This window comes from Dermacentor albipictus, chromosome 6 (assembly GCF_038994185.2).
Source record: "Dermacentor albipictus isolate Rhodes 1998 colony chromosome 6, USDA_Dalb.pri_finalv2, whole genome shotgun sequence".
NCBI classification, from domain to species: Eukaryota; Metazoa; Arthropoda; class Arachnida; order Ixodida; family Ixodidae; genus Dermacentor; species Dermacentor albipictus.
In genome coordinates this window covers 47,989,606-48,005,153 of record NC_091826.1, presented here as the reverse complement: position 1 = coordinate 48,005,153, position 15,548 = coordinate 47,989,606, and the positions used below count along the sequence as shown (strand labels likewise).

Sequence of the window (15,548 nt, the reverse complement as noted above, 5' to 3'; positions counted from 1 at the left end):
GTTTACAGCGCAAACACATGCAACCACAAAGTAAGGGACAGGACACAAGCGCACGTTGGCACCCAGCGCTTGTGTCCTGTCCCTTACTTTGTGGTTGCATGTGTTTGCGCTGTAAACAGTTTTATGTCAAGTATGCACCAACTCGCCCAGAAAGAAGTTTTAATGAAGAACAGAAGCAAGTTGGCACTCAACTTGTTACTTCTCTGTTAGTCATAAAACGGCCTTAAAGCGAAGTAAGGTTTCATGTCAAATTTTACCATTCCTGCTCGGTATGATACAAAACTCTAGACTGTTGCTTTGCTGATAAAGCTCACACCCCTCTATCGGGTAAAATAGCGAACATTTAATGGCGAGGCACATAGTTCAAGAAAAAATGTTATCATTATGGTGACTGTTGAGCTTCTTATGGCTTGGCATGAGCAGCTTGCAGACCAATAATCTCTCTTTTGTCTATCTTCCTTAACAGAGAAATGATGCAGCCATGACAAACATGCAAGCACAAAATGGTCAAACAAAAGTTAGTCTAATAAATGAACAAATCACAGTTCTAGTTGAAGTGTTCAGAAACATACCCTGTGAAGATCCTGGCACTTGTTGGCACCCTGTTAATTCCACTTGTGACACATTCACTGTTGACTTGTATGTCCAGATACAATAGAGTCCAAAGGGGTGAACAAACATGAGCAGTGCCTTGAAGGCTGGAATCGAAAGAAAAAAAAACATCAAGTACTATGGCGGAACTGTGGGGAAGTTTGTGATCCATGTATGACTAAGAACAGCGCGCAGAGCGCTTCATGACAAAAAAGCACGTACACACGACACTCTTGCGTGTGGATTCCTTTCAATGGTGTGCTTGTAAGGACTGTGCTTTGTCAACTCTCAACTATATTACACTTGTTTCTGCAAGATACTAGGAATAAACACAGTCAACTTAATATGTCACAAGTGTAATTAATCTAACTGTATGACCGGAATTACATTTACCACTAATATGCAGTGAATTTATCGTGCAATATAATTTATGCAGAAACAGCCAAAACTATTTGTTATTTATGCTGTACTCCATATCAAGAATTTTAGCAGCGTGGCAAAATAACAAGAGCCTCGTTTGAATTGCCTTTGAAGTCCAATAACTATATGAGTATTATTTAACACTTCAAGCAATAACTACAGGAATATGATGTGACATAGTTACTAGAGCTAACAATACAAACGAAAAAAATGTTGGGACAGGACAGAGCGCTTGTTAGCGCTAATAACTAATAACGCTAATAACTTGTTAGCGCTAATAACTATGTCACAGCAAATGCACCAACACCAACTAGCACAACATTCTGCGTTAACTACAGGAATATGTTTTATCCACCTGACAAGCAAAGAAATTTAAAGTTGAAAACGTGAAGCACTGCTTTTTACTCACCGGTTCACACACCCAGAGGCTGCAAGGTTAATCCGCTTTCGTGGGTAGTTTCCAAACGGACTGTGCTCGGTTTCAGCGACGATTTTTCACGCTAGCTAGCGCATGGTTTTTTCAGGCAACACGTCATCACGCGGTCAGACGCGGCAGATCACTAACCATGGAAGCCTTGCAGCCGTTATGCCAGGGAAACGCCGCAGCTGATAAAATTCACTGTCTTTAAACACGTTCGCTTGGTGGCGGGTGCGGAATGTTGAACTCATAAACTGGCTGAAATACTGCCACGTGCTACTGCTGGAACTTGAGAGTGTACGGGGCCTGACCGAGGTGCACACGAACACCGGTGCCTCTCTCCTTCCAGCCGTCTCTCCTTTCTTTCACCTAGCTTTCTTGTAACTTGATTGATTCACATTGTACAATGTGAATCACACTTGTGTACAGGGGTGGGCGATTTGTTTACTTGGTCGCCATCTTTCGCGAAATAAAGCACTGGCCCAACGCCTCAACAAGACTACGCTGGTCAAGTGGCATGCTCGATCCATACGCTATAGAACTGTAGACCTGTAGATCTGAAGCCCAGTAGGTACCGCTAGGCGTCTGATGTGGACGATCGCGCAGTCAGCAGCCGGCCACACGACCACTCTATGAACAAGCGTTGTTCGCATTGTAGCAACTCTGAATGATCAACCTGATTCTTGCCAGATGGCATGTAGGGTGTTCGCGTACTTACTATACTGGGACCTTACCAGAGAAATGCAACGACTTAACTGAAGATTAAAAACGAGTTCATGCATCTTTAAAGTATATAGATATGATTGGCAATATTGATTGGACAGGCTAACAGTCACCAATTTGTCATTCGAATAGCATAGTCTACCAGTTTGGTTCGTCAGTGTTTTAACCTACCACCTGCGCTGGTTCAAATCAGGAACCTATTGTCGAAGACGGTATTGCATAGTATTACAGAAGAAAAAGAGTGACAACACCTGAGCGCATGTCACCAATTTAGTTAGGATTTTATTATATTGGGCTGGCTTACGCTGGTACATGACTTACATGAGGAAAAAAAGAAGCTGCGTGAAGGCACAACAGGAACTGAAGCAACGAGACAAAGCGTGTCTCCTCCTGACGCAGTTGTTTTTCTTACTAACCCCTTTAGCCTTTTGTAAAGCTGTGTAGAGGCGCTCTTAGAGTTCAATTTTTTTTCTAGCGTCCACTTGATGCTGTAGAATGATCAGTAATCTCATCTAGTTCATCAATACGGCACCTACATGTGGTGCCACATCTTGCCGTGTGCTCGATCCATGACTGCACCTACAACTCTAAGTGATGCGACAAGATGTCTGGGGGCTTCGCACCGATCAACTTACTCACAAACGCACAGATACTTAATTAATGCAGCCTCGACACCTTCCGGGCGCTTGCTTTTCTTGACATGTCATGATCCAAGAAGGAGGATCAGACCATGGGCACTAAAAGCAGGACTGCTGCTACTCTTCAAGCACTTCTTCTTTTGGCCCGCATGTTAACTTCGTCATAGTCGATTTGAAAAGTTGAGATGGGTGAGTATGTTCCGGAATCGATCAGAGAATTAAATATATTTTTTCGGAGCCAATTACAAGAAATATTAGCAGAAGGCTTCAGCAGTTCTCCCCATTTCCCTTTTCAGTCCGTGCATCCTAGGCCTGCTCCCAGCAGTTAATGTGTCTGGAAAATGCAGGGTTTTCGATGAAACCGCAACAAAGAATACCTATTCAAGGCCTTCAACGAACATTCAGCGAACTCTCCAGCCCTATCGCGTATAAAAACATCAGGATGCTGCAGCTTCCTAGTGTCTGTACTTCAGAATTCTGCACAGGGTGAATGACTGCAGATCCGTGTAATCTGGCAGCGGCTTTAACTAAACTCCAGGAGTAAGCGAAGGAGAGGCAAGATTAGAGAGACAAATCCATAGCATCGAGCAGCCTTCATGGAGTCGCTGCTGACCGAGTGTCGACAGCCCTTTCTACCACGTGTGCAACGTGCCAAACGCCATGCCGAGGTGAGAACCGCATCCCTCTACCACCCGGGGCTTTGTCCTTGTCTTAGGTGTCTCTTGGCAAACATCTAACCCGCTCCGCGAAACACTGTCCGATGTCCTTCGAAACAGCCTCAACATGCAAACAAGAAGCAAATCCCTGGCAGGCAAATGGCATTCGGTAGCCCCGGCGGCTCGCAAGACAAAGCGCGAACGCCCCTTTGTGTTCATATAGTACACAGTCGCCTCGACAAACGTAGTACCTTTCAGTGTGGTTCGCACAGCAAATACGCGGCTCTCAACAAAAAAGTCTCGTTGTATTCGATGCAGTGTCGGTGCCACGGCGGTTCTTATTTGTTCTTTTTTTTCTCCTTGCTTCATGCAGGTACGGTCACCTGCGCGCGGCGTCAGCCCCCTTGCGGGTGCTCGAGGTGCGGAAGAGATTCCTGTTGATTTAACCTGGTTCGCTGTCAACGCGACCCCGAATTCCGAAGGAAAAATGAGGTCGCGACCGGCAAACGATTTCGAAAAAAAAAAAAAAGGTTCGAAGAGTGCAGAGCTCTCGTGCCGCTCGAAACGAACTCGAAATCAAAAAGCGCCATCCACGCGAAGCGGGCACGAAGCTCCTAGGATGTTCGTGTGTACTAGCTTACAAAAACAGAATGAAAAATTTACAGTCGAGGAAGAACAGCTACAATGAAGAAAAACAACAATGGAATAGATAGATAGATAGATAGATAGATAGATAGATAGATAGATAGATAGATAGATAGATAGATAGATAGATAGATAGATAGATAGATAGATAGATAGATAGATAGATAGATAGATAGATAGATAGATGGCAAATTTGAGCAATTCATCTGGCTCTGAACTCATGCATTGCAATGATGGCAGCAGTGTCAAAGCAGACACCAGAACGATAATAATCATTGTCCATCAACAGTTCTTTAACAATTTCTCTTTTGTTTCTTTCTTTTTCCTTTATTTTTTGCGATGCACGCAACTTCATCCTTGTACAGGTACCGTATATACATTGGCTGTTGTAGCGTCCGAAATGCAGGAACAGACGTTGTCACTCTCGGACTCTGTGTGCTACACAACGTGCCCGTACAAACTAGTAAGCGCCAAGGTTGAGCGTCAGCGCGCCGGTATGAATGTCCAGCTGTCAACTGCGCGTTACCGCATGGGACTGAATTCTAAATCCCTGTGGCGGTGACGTACCCTTGTCTTTTTGCTTCGCTCATCGGAGAAGCGTGAGTCCGAGGAAAACGAGTTGTCCTCACCACGACCAAGAGTTGACGATGACGGCTGTTGACGAAAATAAACGTTGGTGCATTCCCCTCTGTTACCTTTTACCTGTGTAAGTCAAGTTTCGTACATTTCTCTCGGTTCTCTGAAGTCGAAGCAAGTCAATATTTCGATGTATTGAAATACTGTCAGTACCGCTTCGTGCTGTCCTTTCTTCGTCTCGTGTGTTCTTTGCGGTGGCTTCCCAAATCATGAATCACCAACTGGCCTACACCCTCACTCTGATATATTTCAATATTTCTTCCTACCATGACACTGCTTTGTTGCTGCACGAGAAGCTTGCAACTTCCCATTCGAAGTCTTTTCGCCTGGAGTCAACAGACCCTAGTATTCTTTTGACCGAAAACCTCGACTCTGCGATTGAGCCAGAATAATGCTTTCTCCAGCGTTCAGGATTTGCTTATTTAATACAACGGATTTGCCCTGCAGAAATTGCATCTCTTTTCAATATTTTGGAGTACGTTTCAAATAACGATTCTCACTGTTGCTCCATCGCTAATTATAACACGTATTATCGCCTTCACACGTCATTCGCTCTATATATACCCAAAATGTACTTCCGTCAAACACTTCGAATAGAACATTAATTTCTTTGCTGACCCTAATAGTTTCGTGCGAGCCATTCTTTTACGGCATAACAACTGCAACCGCGGAATGAACGGGCCCACATAGGTAAAACAGCAAACGTACTTTCGAGCTTCTAACGGCTATCGCTGTATCAGCAACAACAAAAAAAGCGACACAACGTTGAGAAAGTTTCACCAGGCTAGCATGAGGCCAGCACTTGGCGCGGATCTCTTAACGAGACGACGTTGGTCCCGGAGGCCGTACGGTACCAGCGAGACGGGGACGCGCCCCTGTGTACGGAAGTCCCAGGCGCCGGAGGCGGGCGCGCGCCGTCTGGAACGGAGCCACTTCTCACGTCTGTCAGGCGAGGCGACAGAGGCGCCGCATCAGCTGTCACGAGCACCGTCTCGACAAAGGGAGCCTCGTCGTCGCAGTCCGCGTGCGCCGCGACCAGCGAAGCGTGTCACCAGGACAAGCCGAACGCCAAGGGAAGCGAGAGCCGACGGTTGTGTCCTCACAAACGGGAGGGGGAGGCGATGTGAGAACGCGAAACTGGCGGTTTCGTCCGGTGTAAGTAGCCGGCGTTCTGCGTTCGATGCCTAGGATATTGTTTTGCTCGAAGCGGAAGTTATCGCTTTCTTTCTTTCTCTCTTTCGTTCTGCCTGTCTGTCTCTGTCGGAACACATCAACGAGTTTTGCCTGGCTTGTGACTTGAGACTCGTCCGCAAAAGGATTGTGCTGGCTTTTCTTTAAGGCTTAGTGTGAGGGAGAAAAATAATTAGCAGGGACGGCGGAGGGTGTCATCATGAGGCGCAATTTTCCAACCCTGGAGGAAGGGGAGACAGAAAGGGAAAGTCCGTTAAGTGACGATGAAGATAGCACAAGCACAAGTACAAGCACAAGCACAAGCACAAGCCTCATGACCCACTACAAACGGGCCCAACTGGGCTAGTGCAGCGTAGGGTATAACCCCGGGTCGACGCTTGGCCAGCGTCACCACGCGTTAAACCGTCGTTTGCCGGTACTTTATTAAAGTTATCCCTATCCTAGAGCAAAAAAAAAAAATGCATGACTTGCGAAGAGCAGGTCTCCCCAAAGCGTGCTGTTCCAATACCTTCCGTCGCAGTTAAATTTGACTCGGAAGCCCTTAAGGCTGGCCGAATTGAAGTTCAATTCTTGTGCACACTGTATGTCCAGTGAAACATGTGGCAAATGCATATGGACCCCTAACTCAAGACTAGTTGGGTGTATTGCCGGAGGCGACGCCGCATTTTCGGCGGCACGGGGCTCTTAACACTTTCGCATTTGTAAGGTGTACATCCCTCACCGTTAGGGCGTTCGAGGCGCCCTCTGATTCTCTCGTGCGAGACGCTGTATTGGCGGCTCATTTTCGCTCTTAAGTTTGTTTGCCCTTTGTCTCAAAAAAACTTGCTACGTTCTATTACGAATCTCTTGTTTAGTAAGTTAGGATAGCAGTTTCGAAGCGACAGTGAGCCGCACAAAGAACGCAGAAAGGAGAAAAAATGAAGAGACATACCCGCGAGAAATAGCTGCCGGATAATTGCGCGGAGAGCGTTTTACGCATCGGGAGAGAAGGCTTTTTTTTTTTCCTTCGAAGAAAAAAAACTGTGTCGCGAAGTTATGCAGAACACCCGGCTTCGAAAGACATTAGTTTTCTCGCCACAAGTGAGCCACGCCCCCTTCCTTCGCTGATTACGCAAGGTGTTAGCTGGAACGACTCCCTGCCGACGTCACTTCAAATGTTGAGTGAAGCAGCGAGAGAGAGCGAGAGAAAAAGAAACTCAAGGAAAACAAAACTGATTCATTTGAAGTACCTCGGCAATTACTTCTTTTTTCTTTCCTGTCGCGCTGATTGCGATGGCGAAGAGAAACGCGGAAGGCAGAGCAGGCAAGTTCGCGAAGGTTTCTTGTCCGTCCCACGGAGAAAAGAAACCAAACACACTACCAACAACTCTTATAATCTGCTGATCGTGTTAGAGACACCTCGCCGTCCACTTAGGAGTCGCCGTCTGCTGTTATTCGATTAAAAGTCGAGCCTCACCAGTTAAGCTTAACAGCGTGGGCACCGCACTCGACGCACGGGAGAGGCCCGCGCGGGAATTATTTCTCCGGTTAGCCAGGCCGATCACGTGCACAGTCCCACGCCACTAGCCGTTTCAACGAGGAAACACTGAGACAGAATAGCGTTTGTAAGCATCTCCTGGAACGAGCGACTGGAGCTAGGTGAAAAGAGCTACGACCAAGGCGCATTTCATTGTTGTACGACTGTGTCTTAATCGGCTGCGCAGGTAAACAACGTGACAACTGATGACATTTTGTGTGTGCGCGTATGCACATCTTTGTTTGTGTGTGTTTGTGTGTGCGTGTGTGCGTGTGGGCGTATGTGGGAGCTTGTTTGCGCGCGTGTGGGCGCATGTGTGTGCGTGCGTGTGTGTGTGTGTTGGGAATGGGTTTACAATTTTTGTACTTGTGTACTGACATCAGTGGCAGTTGGCACTTGAGTGCATTTCCAAGGGGCGTCAAGAGAAACCGAGCGAGGTTCTAACAGCTGCACTGTAAAACGTGTACTGCTGATGTCCTAGTTCGGACTAAAATAAATATTTGTCTAAAGTCTGTGACAGCCCATGAAGGCAGTGGATAAATATATCGCCTGTACAAGTGCGTCATCGTGGCATTTCCAAGGGGCCTAACGAGAAGCTTATTTGTACCTTCCTTTGTTTTATACTTTCAGAACACACACAAAAACTATTTAAACTATACTATTCGTGAAGCACTCTCGCTGTCGTTCTCCCATGCACTGTTGGCAGCTAGGGTGCAGCAGGCGACTCACTGTTACAAGGTGCTGCGAACAACTTTACTATGAATGAATGAATGAATGAATGAATGAATGAATGAACGAATGAATGAATGAATCCATCAATCAATAATTCAATTATGATATTTTTAATAGTTTTAAAAGGCGCCACTTGATTAGGGAGCCATCAGTGCAAAGCTCCCCTGGTGAACTTTTCTAGGCACATCAGTACGTAGGTACTGATGGGCCTGATGTGTCTGATGTACTGATGTGACGTACTGATGCTCAGGGTCACTTGACCTGTTGCATCTATTCATGTTTGCGGACTTTTTCCTGTTTAGGTTATGAATGACTTCCAGTTCTACTATGGTTATTACTTCGGGCCATCTTATTGGCCATTTTGGTCATACGTCCTTATTTCGTCATTTAAGGTATGCCGACACTACACAATCTCTCTCATGCTTTTCGCTGATTCCTTGAAAGAAGCGTTCAAAAGTACAGGTTGAAGAGGATCTGGTGCGAGGGTCAGCGGAGAACACTTCAGGCGAGCGGCGTTTCGCAGATGGCCTTTACCTGTTCAGCAAAACAGGAGTTAACAATAAATTAATGGATACGTTAGCCGACGAGCTCTAAGGGTAAGCGTGAGAATCAGTACGCTGAAGAAATGACCAAAGTAATGTTCAACTATACTGACCAAGGGCGTGAACCCTCGTGCTAACTAGTCAGCTCCCCGAAGTAGCTCAAGTGTACATTCTTCTAGTCCAGGAAACCCGGATGATGCGAGCAAAACTTCCAGAACACAAATGCGCTGAAGCACGTAAGGAGGCACTCTCAAGTGCACGACCGACAGCTTTCCGGTACCTTTGAAAAGAGGATACATTCACTGCACTTTACCAATACAAACCTGCTTGGGTGAAGGAGGCAATAAAGGATCTTGAGAAGAAGTTAAATGACGCTGAACGAGCGATCGAACGAAATTGGTGGGCATGGCCTCGGGAGACAGGAAGGCGCGCTATCGATTTGAAAGAGCAAAAATTATGCGTGGCTCTGCTATCGCAAACACCAGAGACCAGTGGAGCTGGGGGTAGGCCAGTAACGCAGTGACAAACCGCACACTTAGTCTAACTTTTGCTGGGCTTCCCCCAGCTCCGTTGGTCTCTGGTGTTTGCGACAGCAGAGTCACGCATTTTTTTTTTCCACTGCGAGAAAGAGGACCGCCGAAGCAAGCGCGCGGGTTTTTATCGGAGAATAATGACGTCACACCCACTGTGTATCAGCAGCGCCGCTCCTTCTACCCTGCTAGGCTCCACCCACCCTCGCCGCGTCACTGTGCTGCGTGATGCTATTTTTAGACTGTGCTTTCACTCTCTCTCGGTTCTCTCTTGCCCAGCTCGGTGAAGCTGCGGACGTCAAGAGAAACCTAACGAAGTTCTAACAGCTCCACTGTAAAACGCGTACAGCTGATATTCTAGGTTGGATTAAAAGAAGTGTTTGTCTATAGTCTGTGACAGCCCGTCAACGCAGTGGCTAAATAAACCGCCTGTACAACTATAATAAACTATGCAGACGCGCGAGCCAATCACGTTCGCCCATTTCCCGTGACGTCACGACTGAGGCGTACTTTCTATGTCGGCGTCTCTCGATGGCTACGTTTCGCAATGCCGAGGCACCGGAAGCAGGCGCATTTTGCGGGTGGAGCTTGAACTGAAGTCTTGCATTGTCACTATGAGTGCAATTCGGATTACTTTATCCGGTAAGGCTAGCTGCGACGCAGTGAAAAGCGCCGGGACGAGCTCGTCGAATGACGTTTCAATCCGCAAGCATCAACTCAAGATCGAATCGAACGAAAGAACGCGTCGTCTGCCCCGCTAACAGAGCCGCCTGCAACCACAACTGTCGGATGCATCGTCGATCGTCGCTTCGCAACGACTTTCCGGGACGAGCGGCGGTCGCTCCCGTCACGTGATTCGCCGACTGCGGAGACCTTCACCCAGTTGCCAGCGTCGCTTCCCACATCCTGTGCTCCTTTCTGTCATGTCCTTTAGTTTCTTCCGGGCTCTTTTTTTTTTTCTTTCGCTTTCTCTCGTTCTAAGCCGTTTGTTTCGCGTTCCACGTTGACACCTTGTGCTACCTTTTACTTTTTTTTTCTTGTTGTCCTCTTTATAATTTCTTTCGCGTTGTTCTCTGACTTTCTTTGCGAGCTGTTTGTGTCCCTGCTACGAGGCACCGTTAACAAGCCCACCTTCTGCAGCTCTCCACGTTGCGGCATTCCGCGCGGAGCTGGCAGACGCGCGACGAACCGAGACCCGAAAGGAAAGAAGAGGGGAAAAGAAAGAAAATGTAAATAGGCGTAAACGCAAATGGAGGTTACTGCAAGGCGGCCGGCATATGCACGAGCGCCAACGTTCGCCGACGCGCTGTCTGCGGGCGCCCGAGCGGGGAACAAAAAATGAAGACAGCGCGTATACTACAGAGGCCGGCAGCCACGCCTTTCAGCGGAATTGGTGTCCCTAGAAGGAGGCGAGAAATATGGAGATGAGACGGAAGCGCTGAAGGAGCTGAGGGGGTGAGCTGTTGGTGGAGCTCGTTCTGAGAATATGCGAGAAATGCGGGATTTGCTACAGAGGAAGCTGTAAACAAATGAAAGAAAGAAAAAAAAAAGTATTAGTACGTTCATTTGCACAGTTGCTCTGACCGTTATGCACTCCTGTGTCGCTGGGAGCGGATTCGTTATTATACGTAAATGCGTGCACAAGGAGCAAACAGGGGCGTAGCCAGGGGGTAGAGGACGCTGGGGCACACAAGACACGAATCTCCCTCCCGCCTCTCTACTCCCCCGAAAAAAAATGCATGACTGCGCTACTGCGCGCCAGTCAGTAAGTGCATAGATCAAATCAAATCAAATCAAAATTTATTCATCTTCATTTGGTACATAGGTTTTCATTTCCAGTCCAACCTAAGCACGTGTGTATTCGAGATTAGGAGGAAGGCGATCATGACGGCGCCGACGCTATGCAGCCACATACAACGTATTCCCGGCGTATTTCACGCGCTACGGCGTCCATTGTGCCTCGCGCGTCGACGCGCCTTGATTACGAGCCTAACTGTGCTGAGGTTGGCTACCGATAAAAGTGGGTGCACCGTAACAGACATGTGCTTTATTGCTTTAGGGTAGTGGTAGTGATAGTAATGATGGTAGTAATGGTAGTAATTACGCAAACTGCCGTTGCCGCGGCAGCTTGTGCAGCAGTAATCTTTACCGAGAAAGGTACGTGGGGAGTGCTACGCGGTTCGCATTGTTATAAGGAGTGCCTCATCGTCAATTATGTGGTGCGGATGCTTGTTTTGTGCTTGTTCTTTGTTGAAGCGTCTGCTGTTCTGTATGTTGTAAGCGTGATTCAAAAGAATGTATGCACTGTTCGCTTCACTTCGCTGAGTGCTCGAAGCCTCTGCCTTACGGGGGTACGAGCCACTGCTCCTGGCCTGCACTGCCCCACATTTTTGCTAACGGACTCGGACACGAAAAGTGCCGACTGCAAAGACGCCAACGCTTCGCTGTAAAAAAATTCGGCGGAGACACTTAAAAGTGTTTACGTGTGGTAATGCGAAAGTGTTATAGTCTCTTCGGTGAGAAAGACACAAAGAGAGAGAGAGAGAGAGAGAGAGAGAGAGAGAACCTTTATTTAGGTAGTCGACACATTGGTGAGGGGGCCAACTCCGCCTAGGTGGCGCCCAGAAGCCCTTGGGCTCCGGCGGAATCCTCGGCCTGCTGGACGGCCAAGAGTTGGTCTTCGGGGGCCGAGCTAGCCAGCACGATCTCGCCAACTGCTTCCCATACTTAATTTTGGGCCTCGGTGAAACCATTTTATTTTATAAGCTCATTTTATACACGCATGACATGGCGCCACCTCCTCCCCATTGGCTGGGACGTCACGTGCCCAATGATGAACGCACTATCCACACCTTTGGTCAGCCAGAACTGTGGAGCCGCCATGTTGTCCAGGAAGCATGCATGTGTCGCACCCCGGAGGTCTGGGTTCGAGTCCAGCCCAAACCGAAATGTACACAATGTTCTTTTCAAAGCCATTAATTTACTATATTTACACGAACCTTCCTGTGAAATTTGACGTCAATCGGATAATTTTTTGACGTGTTTTTACTCTTCGCTCCGTCGGCCATTTTAGGTCCCATTTCTCGGTCACCCCGCCGCCGCCGCCGGATTTTCGCGCAATGGAGCGCATAATGCTTTCGCAATAAAGAAAAGAAAACGAGAAGTTAAGAGGTATTTAGTCAGGGAGCTTAGCTTGTATAGAGAGGACGCAATAGTGGCACACCTTCGAGATGCACTGGGGCGCCGACTTGCGACTGTTTATTCCCAATGAAATGCTCACTGTTCGAGAGCTATGCAAGAATACATAGGAGTGTCCACATTCCGCATTCCTCCGAATCAATTTCTCCCGTTACGCGCGTTCTTTCCGTTCGCGGTGGGACGTACTACAGACGTCCCGCGGACGCGCGGTTTCAGAGGCGGAAGCTCGTGCACACAAGGCAAAGAAAGCGGTGCCGTCCTCTGCCCGCGGCAGTTGCGACACTGACCGTGGGCACGCATTCCTCGGCGAACGTCTCGCATTCAGCGCGCCCATCCATTCGAGAGGCACAGCCATTTGTTGAACCCACGCTGCTTCCGGCATGCGCGCCGACGCCCCGCCTCCTTCTTTAAACAGTCGTTCCTTAGCTTTTTGTTTGCTTGATCGTTCGCTTGCTTTGGTGTATGAGGCGGAGGTTGATGCATGGGCGGCAGTTTCGCGATCTTTGTGCGGCGCGTGTGGCGAGTTGGTCCACCAGTACGAAGTTCCGTATGGCAGAGCTGAAACGAGCAAGGGCGACAAAGAAAGTGTAAAGAGAAAGATGAGTTGTGCTGTACTGGTAAAATAAAGCATCTGCAATACTGGAAAGAATCCACTTCTATAGCGGGAGGAAGCTCGGTAATGCAGAAAAGGACGTATAAGCGACAGAACGGTCGCATGCTGCCACGAAGTTATACTGCGCCAGCTAACCGCGATGTCATGGAATTTCGTGGCTTCTGCTCAGGCCCAGTTAGAGGTGGACCACATTCTATCGTAATTGAGCCAAGGATTGAGCTTAGCAAGTTTGCAACATTTTTACGCAGCCACAAGGGCCCGAATAGCACAAAGAAACGCTTTGGAATCTGTACCGTCACGCTGACGCACTGGCATTGGTGAGCAAAATAAAGGGAACTCGTTCTGACTCGCTAAAAAAGTACACAATCTTTTGCTAAAGAAATCTCTCAAACTCAGACTCATCAGAATTGCGCTCAGCCGGGCTCTCACTCGGACTCAGACTCACAGCGCAGTCAGAGTTTAAGTGAGAAGAGAGAATCAAATAAAAAAAATATAAATAGAATTAAGGTCTTCCTTTGGTCTTCCAGCATTAATCAGACTCTTGCTGAGAATTAACAACACTAAATGCACTTTTGAAAGAACAGCGAACTAGTCTAAACGGAGTCAGTGCTACTCTTTAGTGACCCTTTAGAGATCCGTATAGCTTAGCCTAGTCACAGGCTCGTGTGAAAGAAATAAGAGTACAATAGAAGAATAGAAACACATATATATATATATATATATATATATATATATATATATATATATATATATATATATATATATATTCGAACAAGATTTTATGAATATATATATGACGCGGGTGCGGCTCTGGCCTGCACTGGAAATTTAAAATATCTTTTTTGTCATTTACGCACGGCGCATACCGAGCGGTTCATACCCAGTGCCTAACAGCCAGTGATCCAAACTTGCATCAAAGAGGTTCGTTGAAAAGCTGTGCACATCCGGTTACCCTTAGCTATGTAGTGACCCAAGGAGGCGCAAAAGACGTTCATTGAAGAGCGGTATACATACCTGGTGGCACATGCACATACCCAGTAGCACATGCCCATTCAGCCGAGTTGTTAATAGGCTCATTGAAGAGAAGCACACGCCCAGTTGCACATAGGCAGTGCGCCAAACTGGCATTACAAATGTTAATTGAAGTATGGCACGTGCATAGTTTCACATATCCAGTCAGCCAAGTTGGGGTTCAAGAGGTTCATTGAAGAGCGGCACATAAGCTGTAATACAAGTTGGCATGAAACGGGTTAACTGATGTGATTGAAGTGGGCTACATACACAGAAGCACGTGCTCAGTTATCCAAATTCGCATCAGAGGGAGTTCATGAAAAACAGCATATGCCGTGTGGCCTATACCCAGTAGTCCAAGTTGACGTCAGGTTAATTGAAGAACGTCATAGACAAAGGGACATATGCCAAGTGCTCGCAGTTGGCGTCAAAGAGGCTTACTAAACAGTGGCAAGTACCCAGTGCCTCATATCCAGTGACCAAGAGAGAGAGAAAGCAAGCATTGGACCGGCAGGGAGGTCTACCAGACGAGCGTCCGGTTTGCTATCCTACACTGGGGGTAAGGGATAGTGGGAATGGAAAGGTAGTTGGGAGAAGGGTTATATAAGATAGATAGATAGATAGATAGATAGATAGATAGATAGATAGATAGATAGATAGATAGATAGATAGATAGATAGATAGATAGATAGATAGATAGATAGATAGATAGATAGATAAGATAAATAGATCGATCGATCTTCTGGAAGCCCTCTAAAAGTAGGTAAAGGACTCTAAGAATGACAAGAGACTTGTCAACCTTGTCTAGGCGGGGCTACGGACTCTGCCGTTTGACGTGTGCCCCGCTCGCGGGAGCAAACGAAAAAAAAAAATGGTGGTACATTCATCTTTTAGAGATGATTGGCGACGGTAATGCGATTAGCATTCTTTCTTAGGGTTTAATTAGCGCGTATACATGATCAATTTTTACACTTTCACCTTGCTTTATGTATATATTTTTATGCACAGTAATGTACATTTGCATACATACGCACAACATGCACTCTATATACATCTATCCAATCGACGACACATTCATCCGTTCGGCAACACTAGTGGATGGCAGTACATCGTGGAGGATGGCAGTGTAGGCAGTTTCACATACCCAGTGAACAGTGATCCAAGTCCGGATAACAGAGGTACGTTTATTGGAAAGCTGCACATAAACACTGACACACCTCCAGTATCACAAGTTGGCGTGAAGCGGCTAAGCTGATGAACGGCGCATGCGCACTGCCACACACCCATGGCACAAGTGGGCCCTACAATGGGTTTCGAACCCAGTTTCCTCATCACAGGAGCCCGATGCTCTAACCATTACATCACTGACTACCCATTGACCCAAGGCTGGCTGGAAAACTATTAGAGGCATCGACAGAGAGACCGGCAGCCCTTGGTACGTGCAGGAAGTACTCCAAGAATGCCAATCGAACTAAAAAGAAACCTCAG

At 47.2% G+C, this 15,548-nt stretch overlaps 1 protein-coding gene across 1 annotated transcript in view; it reads left to right on the top strand.

The window, feature by feature from the left end:
* Nucleotides 1-5,752: 5,752 nt before the first annotated feature.
* The window catches only part of LOC139046870 (uncharacterized), a 50,067-nt gene continuing 40,271 nt past the window's right edge, over nt 5,753-15,548 (top strand). Inside the window, exon 1 of the mRNA XM_070520792.1 lies at nt 5,753-5,882. The gene's annotated coding sequence lies outside the window, so the exon portion shown is untranslated. The remainder of the gene's footprint in view (nt 5,883-15,548) is intronic.